General features: G+C 41.1%; 1 protein-coding gene across 4 annotated transcripts in view; it reads right to left on the bottom strand.

The window, feature by feature from the left end:
- Positions 1-16,153, bottom strand: part of LOC126279037 (mitogen-activated protein kinase 15-like) — a 171,378-nt gene that overhangs the window by 103,886 nt on the left and 51,339 nt on the right. The gene's annotated exons all lie outside the window — the stretch shown is intronic.

Below are 16,153 nucleotides of genomic sequence, written 5' to 3'. Positions count from 1 at the left end.
GCTGTTCCAACAGGACAATGCACGTCCACATGTATCCCGTGCCACCCAACGTGCTCTAGAAGGTGTAAGTCAACTACCCTGGCCAGCAAGATCTCCGGATCTGTCCCCCATTGAGCATGTTTGGGACTGGATGAAGCGTCGTCTCACGCGGTCTGCATGTCCAGCACGAACATTGGTCCAACTGAGGCGCCAGGTGGAAATGGCATGGCAAGCCATTCCACAGGACTACATCCAGCATCTCTACGATCGTCTCCATGGGAGAATAGCAGCCTGCATTGCTGCGAAAGGTGGATATACACTGTACTAGTGCCGACATTGTGCATGTTCTGTTGCCTGTGTCTATGTGCCTGTGGTTCTGTCAGTGTGATCATGTGATGTATCTGACTCCAGGAATGTGTCAATAAAGTTTCCCCTTCCTGGGACAATGAATTCATGGTGTTCTTATTTCAATTTCCAGGAGTGTATTTTCAAGAAGTGAGAATGGTTACTAAGAAGTTGGACCAGATTAAGATCAAATATTTGTCTGGGGCTCAGAGAAGGAAACTTCTTAGAGAACAAAAGCTTAAGGAAGGAAAAGCCCAAGAAAAGAATGTCCCAGTGTGAAGGGGGTGTACAAACCCCTTCTACAGTGAGGGCAGGCAGTAAGAAAACAAGGGAGGAACCTAAGACTCCCACTTCTCAGGATAAGCAGACCCAGAAAAGGCCAAGGCAAGAAATAGGGAACCAGACCTATAGTACTGCAGTCTCGGTTTTAGGATGGTGGTTATCCAGCAAGGCTATCCACTGGTCAAGATCACCTTGCAGCAGGACCAGCTCGTGCACATGGCTCTCTTTGAGAAGATTGGGGGGGGGGGGGGGGGGGGGGACACTGGTACAGGACCCAAATTCATGAGAGTCTATCTGGATCAGTGTTCTTTTATCTTTGTCTATGAGGGGGTGGGTACAGCAGACTGGCTTAAGGAAAAGGTGCCCCTAATAACACCATGGGACAATGCAAAGCTGCTGGTAAAGACAGCGGCTCAGCTCTTCAACATGGGAAAGATATTAATCTGGGTGCCAAAACTCCTTAAGGTTACCTCTCCAGAGACTCTGATTGAGAAAATAGTGACTCAAAATCCGAAAGTCTCTACAGAGGATGGGAAGGTAATCAATCAGAAGGTTGCATTAAAAGGCCAAACCATTGTGGTGGAAGCTGGAGAGAAGTCCCTGAAGGCAATGCAGGAACAGGACCTGAGATCATTCTTGGGGTACTTGCAGCTTGCTGTCAGGATAACCAAAGACATCAGAAACAACAATGGCGGCAAGATGGAGACTGAATGTGCTGCACATTTATCTGCAACACAGTAAAGGGGCCACTGCTGCCCTGAGTTGTCTTCTGGGAAGACAAGAGGTGGAAATGACCCTGATTCAGGACCCCTATTTATATAAAGGGGGTGTATCTGGCCTCAGTGGCACTGGAGGCAAGCTGGTTCATCCTAGAAATATAAGAAACTCCAGAATGTGCATTTATGTAAAAAATGAATCCCCTTCATGCCGATGGCAGACTTTTGTTCCAAGGACTTAGTGATCATCAGTGTTGTGACTCGCCGATCTTTCAAAGTGCCACCGCGCAGTTATGCACGTCCTCTACATGTGGCGCTGTCTGCCAGCCATGGAGCAGCAGTACCACCTAAGCAGCCAGCCAGCCAGCCAGCCAACCAGCCAGCCAGTGGCTGCTAGACTTGAATTGGTTATTGAATGTACACACATCTTACACTGTTTACGTGATCTGAAACTTTCATGTATTGTGTCGTTCTAGAAATATATTTGTTCAACTTGAAGTTATTACAATTGGCGATGAAGTAGTGATTTTTCTTTTCCATCGTTGACCCACATGTTTCCATGGCTACTTTAGAGCAACTACTGCAAGGTCTCATAGAACAGCAAACGCTTCTCACAAATGCAATTCATGATTTCGTCACGGTATCAAATGCGGGGCGTCTCTCGTCATTGTCTCTACCTACCTTTCCTCCTTACGATGAGACGGCGGAAGACTGGTCTGATTACGAAAAACATCTTCGACAGCACTTCTAGGCATTTCATGTCGCAGACGAACAAACATGTAAGTCTCTGTTCCTTTAATGGATTTCACCTCAAATGTATCTTTGTCCTTTGCTGAAATGTGCTCACTTTTGTATGTCTATTTTCAAAAGCAAATGCATGTGGTAGCCCCTCGTGTTGCCTTTTATTGTTGTCAAAAACAACCGAATCAATCCTATCGTGCTTGGGCTGCTGAACTTCACGGCCTCAGCAGAAATTGTCAATTTGTTACTGAAGTTCACAAAGAATCCTACGCCGATTCCATGGTAAGGGATGCTATTATCCAATCGGCGCCCGACAAAGAAGTTAGGCAACGCACCCTTCAATTGGCAAATCTGACTCTAGATGAAGTCCTATCCATCGCTCAGTCTTTTGAAATTTCTCGCACCACTGGAGCACAAATAGAGGGATGGGACAACGTCAGGGTTATACACCCTCAGTGCAATGTTGTTGAAGCATTGGCGTTTCCCCGCCAGCCGATGTGGCTGCAGTATGCTCCCAAGCGCAGCCTTGGTCTAACTGTAAACAAACCTCTAAGAAACTGCAGCAAAACCCATGGCAACTTCCGTTATGTCCGCGGTGTTATACGAAAACATTCACAAGAAGATTGTCCACAACGTTGGGCCATGTGTCACAAATGCTAAAAAAAAGGGTCGTGTCATCCGTTTGAAAAATCAGACTGCATAGATGATGTTCATGAACATGATGCTGATTCTGATTCTGTGTTGTCTGTCAATTGTACTTCTTCCCTTCCAGGGAAGTTATTCCTCACTGTCCACATACTTGGTCGAGATGGTTCTCCTGCCACTATCATCAATTCTCAGACGTATCTTCAGTTGGGTTCTCCAATCCTGTCACCTGTCACTAGGCAATTACAGACTTACAATAAACAGTTGCCCCTACCTTAACCCCTCATCCCTCACCCCCTCGCTATGCAAGAGAGGAGCTAGGGTGGTGAATGAGGTAGCAACAGCAAAGGCTGGTGTCCTTGGAGGGGCATGTTGTACCAGTGGTGAGGATGTGGGCAGTGGTGTCTCCATCAAAGTTGCTGGTCATGCAGTGGATGAAGGCACCAGATTCCAGGACACTAAGTGTGAGGCAGTCAGGGTGGCAGTCTAAATATAGTGTGGCAGTCTACTGCATGACAGCAAGTGCTGGCATGGTCACAGCAGTGGGCTTGAGTAATAAATAAGCTAAAAGCATGCAGGGTGGGGGGTGCTGGTCAGGATTGATCTTAGTCTGTGTGCAATGCTGTGCATGTAGGGGTGGGCAGGTGCTGGGGACAGTTTCAAGTGCGGAGCTGCAGAGGCAAAGGCAAAGTGATATAGCCAGATGGTTGTGAGGATTTGTTGACAGCCTGGTGGCTGCATCTAACAGCTGAAAGCGTGTGTGAATTCCAGGTGTGTTCAGTGTGTGGTGGGAGATGGCAGCTCTGGGGCAGATCATTGGGAATACATGAATAACACTGTTGTGGAAGTGGTGGAAGCTGTGATCCAATGTCAAGAGCATATCTGACTGTTGACAGTAGTGGAGGCAAAGTCACTGCATCAGGCATAGGCAGCACTAGCGGTAGTGGGCAGTAGCACAAGCATTCTGTGCATCGGGAATGGTGGAGCCTGTATTATCGATGGCCAGTGGGCCAGGAACTGGCATAGCATGATGGATTTCCTACAGTGTCCTCAGTTGTAGTGTGGTAGGCTGGTATCTCAGGGGCTTTGGCAGTGTGTTTTAGGCATGATGTCAGCAGTGGCAGCGCCATCATCATCAGCATGTTTCTTCTGGGCTTTATGGGGATGATAGCCAGGGTGGGTGATGTGGGATTGGGTGGCATATATGCAGGCTTCAGCCCAGCGACCAAAATGCTGGTAGAGGTGCCATGGAGATGCAAGGCTAACATCTTTGATGTCCCACTTCAGAACCCAGTGAGGGGTGGAGTAGTGTGCATGAAGTGGGAGCTGGTGGGCATCAATGCATAGCTTAACATCAGTGCATGACAAAGAGTCACTGTAGATGAATGCTTTCTATTTGCTGTAATACTGGAGAGGAGTCTGTTGCAGGTGAGCCATGCAGTCCTGCAAGCCGGCAACGAAGTCAGGGATGAAATCATCCACAGGTAGGTGAGTGGGCTCTGTGAAGTCACTCGGCACAGCCAGCAGCTGGCTGTAAACAAGGTTGGTGGCAAACTTCTCAAGAGTGGCCTTGGGAGCAACAATGAGGCAGAGAAATGTCGGTGGCAGGGCAATGGTATGTTTTGTTGTGGTTGGTGAGGGCAGCCTTCAAGGTATGGTGAACCCTTTCCACCGTGCTATTGCAGCTGGATGGTAGTGCAATGTCAGGTGCAGATCAGCCCCACATAGGTTTGTCAAAGTGCAAAAAAGAGCAGATGTGAATTGGCGTCCCCAGTCCGTAGTGATGTCACACAAGCAGCCGAAATGGGAATCCATGTGCAGACAAAGGCAGCAGGTATTGTCATTACCTCAGCCCTAGAGTAAATCTCTCCACCATGGTGAGGAGGCAGCAGCAGTCATCAGAAGAAGGTGAATGTAGGCGAAGTGATGCCTAACATCTGGGAAGGTGGGGACAGGGGCAAGTATGTGGCAATGGCGGCATGTATGTGGTGATGGGGGCATGTATGTGGTGTTCAACCATGGCACACTGACAGGTGAGGCAGGTGTACTCCCAGGTCCTGCAGTCTCTCTGAATACCTGGCACTACAAAACACTGCATCACCAGAGTAGCTGATGTGCACATGCCATGTTGTGCCAGGTTGTGCAACCGGTCAAAAGCAGCCTTGCGAAAAGCAGCAGGCAGCAATGGGCTTGGTGAGCCAGTGGATATGTCACACGCGATACTGTTGTTTTAGCCACAAGATGACTTGCACTGAAACCAGAGTCTGGAAACAGCATCTAGGAGTAGGCAGGTGAGTTCTGAGTTGTGCTCCTGTGTGGTGCTAAGTGCCTCGTACTCCGGAGAAGAGGTGATGGATGATGCAGGGGTAGCTGAGGCTGTTGGCTACAACAGTGTCACATCCAGAAATGTAACAATTGTCAGTAGTAAATTTAGAGATAAACAACAGCTGCTGGAATTGACATGGGGAGCACTGGTCAAAGTCTTTAGTGAGGATAAACATTACAGGCGTGTGGTCGACGATGATCATGAAGTGAAGGGCCTTCACAAACAACCAGAAGTATTTGACTGTCTCATAGATTTCAAAGAGCTGTCTGTCATATGTGTTCCAGTGCTATTGAGCAGCAGCGAGTTTGCTGGAGAAAAAATGAGCGGCTGCCAGATGTCACCAGCATAATGCTGCAGGACAGTGGGCATGGCCATCTGGCTGGTGTCAACCAAAATCAAAATGGCAAACTGGGCAGTGGGATGGGTGACAGCTACCAGGTTAGCATCCATCAAGTCAAGCTTGGTGGCAGAGAAACTGTCTTCCATTTCATACAATGAAGGCTTTCACGACTGGATAGTACTGTTGTTGATAATTCTTCCAGGTTATATGGCCGTGGTCCATGGAATTCTTCTATTCCCAACGTTTCGTCCAATACTATGTTGGACATCCTCAGGGGTATGGCTGGTTTTGGTGAGTCCTGCCGACTGATGAGTCAGGTGTCGGAGAGCGGCCTAAATACCGAGGAAAGTGAGCATGGTCTAGCTTGCACATTGTAGCAGAGAGAAAACTAGTCAAAGATAAAATGTAACTATCAATAATTTGTGGCATCACAGCACCAGCTGATGCCCTTTGTCTTTGTACTGTGAAGGGTAGCAGTGAGTGGCTCCCTACATAGCAGTGGCATTCCTCATATGGCAGCAGAAGTAGTTTAATATGCTGTGTAAGCATCTTCAGATGCAGTTGGAATCTGGGTGAAAGCCTTGGTGCAGTCAGTTGTGTTGAAAATTATAGCACCTGCCCGAATGTAGTTGTAGCTGATTAGGATTGGCACTGGGTACCAGTCAGGGATGGTAGGGATGTTAAGTTTCTGGTAATCCCCACACAGGTCCCAAGAGCCACCCTTCTTCTTGGAAAGATGAATGGCGCTCACCCACAGGCTCTTCAAACGACACAGCATGCTGGTGGCAAGCAGGTTGTTAAACTAGGATTTGGAAATTTTGAGTTTGTGTGGTGGTAGGGCTCATGGCTGGCAGGATATGGGTGGCCCAGGGATGACGTTGACACAGTGGACATTGAACAGTGGATCTCCTCAAGTTCACTTGGAGGGCATGTGGGAGCACGAAATTGCACCACCAGGTCAGCATAACAGCCGGACTACATTATCTGCTTCACACGGAAGAGAATAGTGAAATGAGTGGTGTACTTTGTTACTCTCCCAGTGTTCCTGTCAAAGAGGCATTGGCCACCAACGTCAGGAAGCAAGTGGTAGTGCCCAATGAAGTCCTCTCCAATAATGATGTCAGTGACGTTAGAAAAGGTGAAGGTCCCACAGCAGGTCAGGGAAGTGAGCCAGCCAGATGTCATATAGGAAACTGTCGGACACTATATGTGGCTCTGTCAGGCTGCTGGAAAGGAGGACCCAGAAATGCTATATTTTGGATGATATTGTTTGCATCATGAGGTGATGAAAAAAAGTATTACAGTGTGATCTTTGCTGAGATTCGAATTTTGTCATCAAAATGTGATCAAGGCAAACTGTACAGTCACCACTGACCATCCTTTTGTTTAGTGAAAAGTACACTTTGTAAAGTGTTCTTCACTTGCTGAAACCATCGGATTTTGAAAACATCTCATATACAGGGTGAAAATTATTGAACTATATGAAGAAAAACATAAATTAGTTACAAACTATAGCATGCACACACTTTATTCAACATTTAGACATCATTACAGATATTCAGATTTAGATTATTACATGTTTCATATGGATTCCATTAGTGGTGATGATGTGGCACAGATGAATAGTTAAACTTTGCATGACCCATTGAAATGACAGAACATCAATGCTGTTGATGACATCCTGAGTGGCTGTTTTCAGGTCAGCAGTGATTTTGAGGTTATTGCGGTACACCTCGTCTTTAATATAGCCTCACAAAAAGGAGTCACAAGTGATCAGATTCAGAGAATATGATGGCCTATCGAGGTCCATGCCAGTAGCCTCTGGGTACCCAAGAGCCAGAAGGCAGTCCCCTAAATGCTCCACCAGGACATCAAACAGTCTCCTACTTCGATGGGGTTGAGCTCCATCTTGCATGAACCACATATTGTCGAAATCAGGGTCACCTTGGATAATGGGGATCAAATCATCTTCCAAAACCTTCGCGTACCATTCGGCAGTCACTGTGCCATCAAGTAAGAGGGTGAAGAGACTTCTCGATCATGAAATGAGGATTCTCAGTCCTCCAAATGCACCAATTTTGCTTATTGAGAAACCCGTCCAAATCAAAGTAGGCATCACAGATAAACCAAACCATACAGCACATACTAATTCCCATTATGCCTGATGGCCAACCATGCAGTTTGAACATCGTAACACGAACCATTCACAAGTAATAAGAACTTCATGTCATATAGTTCAATAATTGTCATCCTGTACAAAAACTGAATTTGGTTAATTTTTTTAGCTTTCTTCCTTGTGTAATACAGTTGTAAAATGTTGAAAAATTGAAACTGTATCTCATGTTCCATTTTCCATTCACAACATACTGAATTTCCCATATTTTTACTACTGCTTTTCAGGAATGTAATGATGTGAAATAGTGTAAGTGCAGATCTTCATGGGCGAAAATGCAAACACTGATAGTTGATACTCTCTCTTTATTGTCAATTTCAGCTATATATACTTCAAAGAATTATAATCCCAAAATTGTTGGAAAAGCAAGTTTAAAAACAAGCTACTTGATACAGAAACTACTAGGTCACAAAAGGAGAGCTTCCAAAATCAAGTTACAAGACACTTGGGAGAAAATTTGTCATGAGAAAATTCAGTGAAAACTTTGATTGTCACTCAGAGTAAAACTGGTGAGTCAAATGGCATAAACCTTACAAAATGTGAACAATGCAGACTTTCCAAGTGTTGGGGCTTTATCACAGACATTCACATAAATTTTTGACATGTCCCCAAGACATTTTGTCACCTCTCACTTAAGAGGCTCCTGATGACAAAGTATTAAAATTTGTGGGCAAGAACTCTGTATACATTCCTTCAGTCATTTATCAAACCTGCACACAGACTCTGAACAAATCAGAGTGGGGCTCTTAGACCATTTTGACATGGAATCATCCATACAAATATTGAATTAATCACGGAATTAAAGCTCTCATTCAAATCTAGAAAAGTCTCACCGACTTTGTTTCCTTTATCCTTCCTGTTCAAAACTACATGAGAAAATTTTGCTACTGCTGTTATTGCACATCACCTTTTTCAAAATCCATGTTGTGACCTACTTATTATGTTATATTTACAGAAGAGCAGTAACAGAGAAGTGGTGGGAAAACCAAAGAAGGTGGAGATCTTTACATTTCAAGCAGATCCTACCAGTGGTGGAAAACTGTACAAGGAGATGATTGTGATTTACAGAAGAAAAATTACATTTGATCAAAAATTCCAGGAAAAGTCCTTTGGCCACCTGAGCTTTTTATTAAATGGGTTAATAGTTTTATTAAATCATTTCTGTACACTTTAGGACATCAAATTCTGTAACACTCCTCAGGAAAAATGAACTCATTTTAGCTGGGTTTGTTGCTGGTGTCCAGTCTTTCATTTTGTACCAGCATGACTTACTAAGTTGCTCTATGAAAGCCTCACACACTGTCTTTGGCTCACCCACCTACATTTCACATGGTGGCTATTCAAACTTGGAAAAAAAGAAAGAAAGAAAAGAATGAAACCCTTTCTGAGAATTCCAGATGTGAGGATGAAGATCTTGTCAATAAGCTCCTGATAAATTAATGGTGAGCAGGAGGGATATACCATCACACTAATGGCTTTTCTTTCCTCTCAGCTGAGCCATACTAACTGCAGTTTTTAAACATCAATAATTTACATGGAATAACATTCAAATAATTAACACACTTTGAAATATTAAGTGTGATTTATTCCAGTCAATAAAATTAAACTTCAATGCTAGGTTAAAAACACAGAATTTCCAGAAATTTTATGAGATTCATGAAATTCCCTGATTTTTCCAGGCAAAATGTAATTCCCAAAGAATTCCAGGCTTTCCAGAATAGCCACTCTGCTTCATTTTCATTAGTAGTATGTTACTGCAGCCTGGATATTCCCTTTGCTTGATCTTGCAGAGATGTTCACTATCTCCTTCTTCATGAGCTGACTGACTGCTGGGACCAATGTGCATCTCTTCTGAAGTATTTTGGTTAGACTTATCATTCGTTGAGTGACATCTTCCAGCAGTGATACTTTCATGCACAAATTGTGTGAAAGTGAGTGACTCTCTGCTTACCTCCCCAGGGCAGACTTATGGGACTGAAGTAGAACAGAGAGTGCCCACAGTCCATTACTTCCCTTTGAAATCAAGTTTATAATGTTGATTCTTTGTGAATATTCAATTCTGTTGCCCAGTTCCAGGCACCACTAAGATTAACCACTGTTTCTGTTACACATTAGTGGTGCACAACCAAATTCCTACCACCTCTTTTAATACAGTGTTCTAGTTGGGCAAATCATGGGATGGGATGTTCTTTCATGAGGCTATGTTCCACATCTACAACAGACTAATTTCTGTTACAGTATCCTCTGATTAAGATGTGCAGGTGCAGGTGAAAAATATAACACCAGTCTGAGCTCCCTTGGAGCTTCTCCTTTTAAAACTCAGAAGATCAATAATTGTGATGTTAAAAGACTTCATCAGATGCAAAGTTAATCAGGTACAAAGATTAAAATCAGTCAAGTGGCATGTTGCAATGGCTTCAACCCTAATAAGGTACACCAGGCAGCAGTTTCACACAAAATAGAATGCACAGACTGTCCCAATTAAACTCAGCTGTTGGCACACTTTAAAGAAAAATTGAACACTTATATTTGTGAGAACCATTAAATATTGGAAGAATTTTCTGTCTCCTGCAGAATTGTTAAAACATATATAAAGCTGAAAAGAGAAAAGGAGCAGTATCAGCACTATGGGAAAAGCAGAGGAAAATTCTTTCAGATGGAGTAAAGAAACTATTTGATTCTTTCATGATAATGAGTAGAGGTTGTTTCGCCCTCACTTGAAATACTGTGTTTTGTCAAATTTGGGGAATATTAGTTTAGAAACAAAAAAATGTTTGATAAGCAGTCTGAAAGGGATGTTCATTATGTATGGAAATGAGAACACTCAGGACAATGGCTTCTCTAAATTCTGTGAAGTCAAGTCAAAATGTTGTGGCACTGTTGGTTCCTCAGAGGCCCACTCCATGTTTGTTTACACATCTCACCAAAACATGAAACTAAGCAACGGACAGCAGATCAGTTTGTCACTCAGATGGCATTAAAAAACTCTTCATGACCAGCCACACATTAAAAAAAACTAAACGAAGCATCTAAAGACTGTGCACAGAATAGATCCGTTTTGTCTAGGATGAAGTCCAAAGTTTTCACTGGGAAAACAGTCAAGCTACTCCACATTGTATTGTTGTCTATGTTACTGAAAATGAGCAAATACAGTGCTTAAGTTCCTGTAAAATTAGCAACAGCCTAAGCCACAATACAGTTTCATAACACGTCTTTCTGACAAAACTTGTTGATTGACTGAAGCAAAAAGTGACATACAGTTCAATAAAAATATTTCAAGAATTTCACAAATCTGTGCTATCTCCCCAAAGACTTTGGTGTAAATGCTGAGTGGGACTTTTTGGAATAAGTCATGGGAAACCTGCATTTGATGAAACTGGAAGCACTGTAAAATGACTGGCTGCATGAGTTAGCATACAGCACTCAAAAGGAAACCAAATCTTTAAGCTATGGTTTTGTACATTTTCTTTGAGTAAAACTTTAAATGAATTGAATTCACTTTTGGTAAGATTGACCTACATCTCATCAGGAAATAAGGTTTCCTTAGATTTCAAGAGTGGCTCAAATGTGAGAAAATCATTTATTTGTTCCAATTAACTCAGAAAAAATAAAAGAAAAAACTGAAATGCAATGAACATCAGGGACCTTGCTATGTTACTGAAAACAAGGTGCCCGAGGTTATGTATAATTAGCAACAGCCTATGATACAATACAGTTTCAGTTCACGCCTTCCTGACTTCTTGTCACTTGTTGCCAAAATGTTGTTGTTGTTGTTGTTGTTGTGGTCTTCAGTCCTGAGACTGGTTTGATGCAGCTCTCCATGCTACTCTATCCTGTGAAAGCTTCTCCATCTCCCAGTACCTAATGTAACCTACATCCTTCTGAATCTGCTTGGTGTATTCATCTCTTGGTCTCCCTCTATAATTTTTACTCTCCACGCTGACCCTCAGTACTAAATTGGTGATCCTTTGATGCCTCGGAACATGTCCTACCAACCGATCTCTTCTTCTAGTCAAGTTGTGCCACAAACTTCTCTTCTCCCCAATCCTATTCAGTACCTCCTCATTAGTTATGTGATCTACATATCTAATCTTCAGCATTCTTCTGTACCACCACATTTCGAAAATTTCTATTCTCTTCTTGTCTAAACTATTTATCGTCCATGTTTCACTTCCATACATGGCTACAATCCATACAAATACTTTCAGTAACAACTTCCTGACACTTAAATCTATACTTGATGTTAACAAATTTCTCTTCCTCAGAAAGGCTTTCCTTGCCGTTGCCAGTCTACATTTTATATCCTCTCTACTTCGACCATCATCAGTTATTTTGCTCCCCAAATAGCAAAACTCCTTTACTACTTTAAGTGTCTCATTTCCTAATCTAATTCCCTCAGCATCACCCGACTTAATTTGACTACATTCCATTATCCTTGTTTTGCTTTTGTTGATGTTCATCTTATATCCTCCCTTCAAGACACTATCCATTCCGTTCAACTGCTCTTCCAAGTCCTTTGCTGTCTCTGACAGAATTACAATGTCATCGGTGAACCTCAAAGTTTTTACTTCTTCTCCATGGATTAATAACTACTCCGAATTTTTCTTTTGTTTCCTTCACTGCTTGCTCAATATACAGATTGAATAATATCAAGGAAAGGCTACAACCCTGTCTCACTCCCTTCCCAACCACTGCTTCCCTTTCATGTCCTTTGACTCTTATAACTGCCATCTGGTTTCTGTACAAATTGTAAATAGCCTTTCGCTCCCTGTATTTTACCCCTGCCACCTTCAGAATTTGAAAGAAAGTATTCCAGCCAACATTGTCAAAAGCTCTCTCTAAGTTTACAAATGCTAGAAATGTAGGTTTGCCTTTCCTTATTCTAGCTTCTAAGATAAGTCGTAGGGTCAGTATTGCCTCACGTGTTCCAATATTTTTGCGGAATACAAACTGATCTTCCCCAAGGTCGGCTTCTACTAGTTTTTCTATTCGTCTGTAAAGAATTCGTGTTAGTATTTTTCAGCAGTGACTTATTAAACTGATAGTTTGGTTGCCAAAATATAAGAACCAATTGATGATCCCCAGAATTTGTAGTTCAAACACTGTAATCAGGACACTATCTTGTAGATGTATGATTACAGGTGGCTGGTTGTTAATACTGGTGAAATCTCATTTGGGGAAAATAACACACTTCATTTCATGCACCCTACAGGCTCTTCGAAATTGTCTCACTAGCCAGTTCTAAAGCACCCACATTGAATCCCTGATCTGCAAATTATTACATTTATACCCATAGTTTTTGCAACATCATTGCATCAGCAGTATGGTTTCCCACATAGAATCATTACAAAACCTGACAAAAAAATATAAACCACTGCAACACTAAATACTGTTTTTTTTCCTTTTTTTCATGAATTTCAGTGTTTCAACTTTAGAGCCATAAAAGATATCCACCCATAATGGTTGGGAATCCCTGCTAAATACCCAAAAGGATTGGAAACATACTACAAAACCACACAATGCTTGGGAACTTTTCTTTAGGTGACCCACTTGGCTTGGAAACCTGCAAAATGTCTTCCACCACTGGCTGGATTTGCCTGGCTATTGGGCATGGCCCCACAGTGATAAGGATACCACTTTTTACTAACTGTTAATGCCAACAAGCACAATTTAATAATCTTGTTAAACTGTAAAAGTTTGTTGAAGTTGGTGAGAAGAAAGATTAAGGTAACAGATTCAAATAAGTTCTTTTGAAACACGTAAAAATGAATGAAAAAAGAATGAATAGGAAATCAGATTCCCAGATAAAATACTGGTGCACAGTGTGGTTAATTTGGTTTCAAAAATGGAAGACCTCCATCAGCATCTGATGAAGTGAACTTGAACATTCAGCTTCATTTTATATCATGTCTTTGTACATTAAAATGGATTCAAATATCTTAGCTGACAGTCCAGTAAAATCACATCATTGTCTGCTTCTGTCTTTACAGATGACTTTATATGTTTTTGTGGCCATCTATTTGATTATATGATAGCTGACTTAAATATCTGTCATCATCCACAAACACCCAGTCAGCTTTAAAATGACCAAACCACTCAGATTATTTTTACTAAAAACTTCTTTAGCTTTTAATTATTTTTGGCTGCCGTTTTCCCTAGCTTGAAGTAAAATTTAATGCAGATGACTTGTTCCTTCAAGTCATCCATTTAAAAACTTGCAGATAGTTAACTGTATTGTAAGAAAACCATCAAAAATTGAGAAATGTTCACAACACACATAAGTGCCATCTGGTATACAGCCAACAAAAGGTATTGAGGAGCATAAATTTATTACAGCTACCGCTTTGGAGAGCACACTTAAATTCTCAGAAGTCTCAGGTAAGATCTTGAAATTTTTCACTTTTCTTTGTTATGCAAATAAGTACACTTCTACATTACTTTGTATGATATTAAGTTAGAACCTTCTCCACAAATAGTTGCAGTCACTTCATAAATACACTGACTAATCAATAATGGGCAGAAGTACTGTTACAAACTAGCACAAACACTGCATATAATGTTTTTTCTTCCCTGTTTATGTTGAATTTTGAAATGTGTTTTCCTAAGAAACTTGTCAAAACAAACACATTTGGGCATACACATGCTAACTCCTGGATCACAACAGGTATTAGAAATTCATCCAGGACCATGAAAATGCTTAAATATAGACTGAAGAGTTGGACTGACCCCATGTTTAAAGAACATGTAACAAATTACAAATATATATATATATATAGAAAAGTAATTACAAAAGAAAAATTACTAAGTAATGTTAAATTAATAAGAAAATCAGGCAATAAATCAAAAACTATAGGGGAAATTGTGAAAAGGGAAACAGGTAAGGGCCTCAAGGACCTGGAAATAGTACTCAAAAATAGTGAAAATATTGGATTAAAAGATGAAACTCTGGCAAATTACATTAGTAATTACTTTTTAAGTGTACCAGTGTCATTAAGTAAAAACCTTACTAAACATGAGAAATTAACAGCCCCAAAAGTAGACAGTAGTATGTTGTTAACTCCTACAAATGATAATGAAATATTAACGGTGATAAAGAGTCTAAAATCAAAAATGTCTGCAGGTGTGGATGAAGTGCCTGTGTCAATAATAAAAAAAAAGTTGCCCAACACATTATAAAGCCCCTGGTACATATTGCCAATTTGCCTTTCAGCGAAGGTATTTTTCCTGAGAGATTGAAAATCTCTAAGGTTAGACCTCTGTTTAAAAAAGGAGATCCATACAAGGTAGAAAATTGTAGACCAATATCCCTTCTCCAATCATTTTCAAAAATTCTAGAGAAATTAATGAAAACCAGACTCATAAATTACTTAGATGCTCACAAACTTCTAAACTGCAATCAACATGGCTTTCGCTCGGGCCACAGCACAGAATCAGCTATCCATGCCTATACCAAAGAGATTGTCAGGAGTCTCGACACTAAAAAATGTGTAGTGGGAATTAACTAAGATTTATCTAAAGCTTTTGATACAGTAAATCACAAAATTCTGTTAAACAAGATGGAGGCAATAGGTGTAAGGGGAGTTGTGAAGCAGTGGTTTGAATCTTACCTTCAAGACAGAACTCAGGTGGTAGAAATCATCGCAGAACATAAAAATCAGAAAATCAAGTGGGTCTCAGATGCAAAGAATTGGAAATAGGTGTCCCACAGGGCAGTGTTCTTGGTCCCTTATTATTCTTGCTTTATATCAATGACATAAAAAATCCAAATATTTCTACCAAAATAATGTTGTTCGCAGATGACACTAGCGTAATTAAAAGTGATGATAAAAAATCATTAACCACCACAACTGATATAGTTCTGAAATATATTCAACATTGGTTTAATGCTAATGAGTTAACACTTAATCTAAGTAAAACAAATTATATACAGTATGGCAAAGCAACTCAAGATATGGACCTCCAGTTAAAACTAATGGATAAGAAGATAGAGAGTGTACAATCCACAAAGTTTTTGGGCATGCACATTGATCAAAACTTAAGCTATAAAGACCATCTCAAGTACATATACCACAAGCTCAATTCGGCAAGTTTTGCATTGAAGATATTATCTAAAGTATGCAGCAAAGACTGTACTAGACTAGTGTATTTTGCTTACTTTCAGTCCATCGGGTCTTACGGTATAGTGTTCTGGGGTGAAACTAAATCAAGCTTAACAGATATCTTCAAATTTCAGAAAAGAGCTATACGAATCATAACACATAACTCTCCAAGGACTCACTGTAGGACCCTTTTCAAAGAACTGCAAATACTCACAATACCATCCCTGTATATTTTTAAAGGTATTCTGTGTACAAGAGCACATATGAAAAATCTATGTACAAATGAGGACTGCCATAATTATAATAATAGAACTCGTAAGAATTTGTATGTAGAAAGGGAAGGACAACACAAACCCACAAGCATGTAAGTTACTTTGGAATAAAACTTTACAATGCTCTGCCAGTGTACATGAAGGAAATAATAGGTGAAGTAAAATTTAAGACAGAGCTTAAAAATTACCTTTTAAGCAAAACTTTCCGCGACGTAGATGAGTATTTTGATTGTGT

This window comes from Schistocerca gregaria, chromosome 6 (assembly GCF_023897955.1).
Source record: "Schistocerca gregaria isolate iqSchGreg1 chromosome 6, iqSchGreg1.2, whole genome shotgun sequence".
NCBI classification, from domain to species: Eukaryota; Metazoa; Arthropoda; class Insecta; order Orthoptera; family Acrididae; genus Schistocerca; species Schistocerca gregaria.
This window is presented reverse-complemented; position numbering and strand designations above follow the sequence as displayed.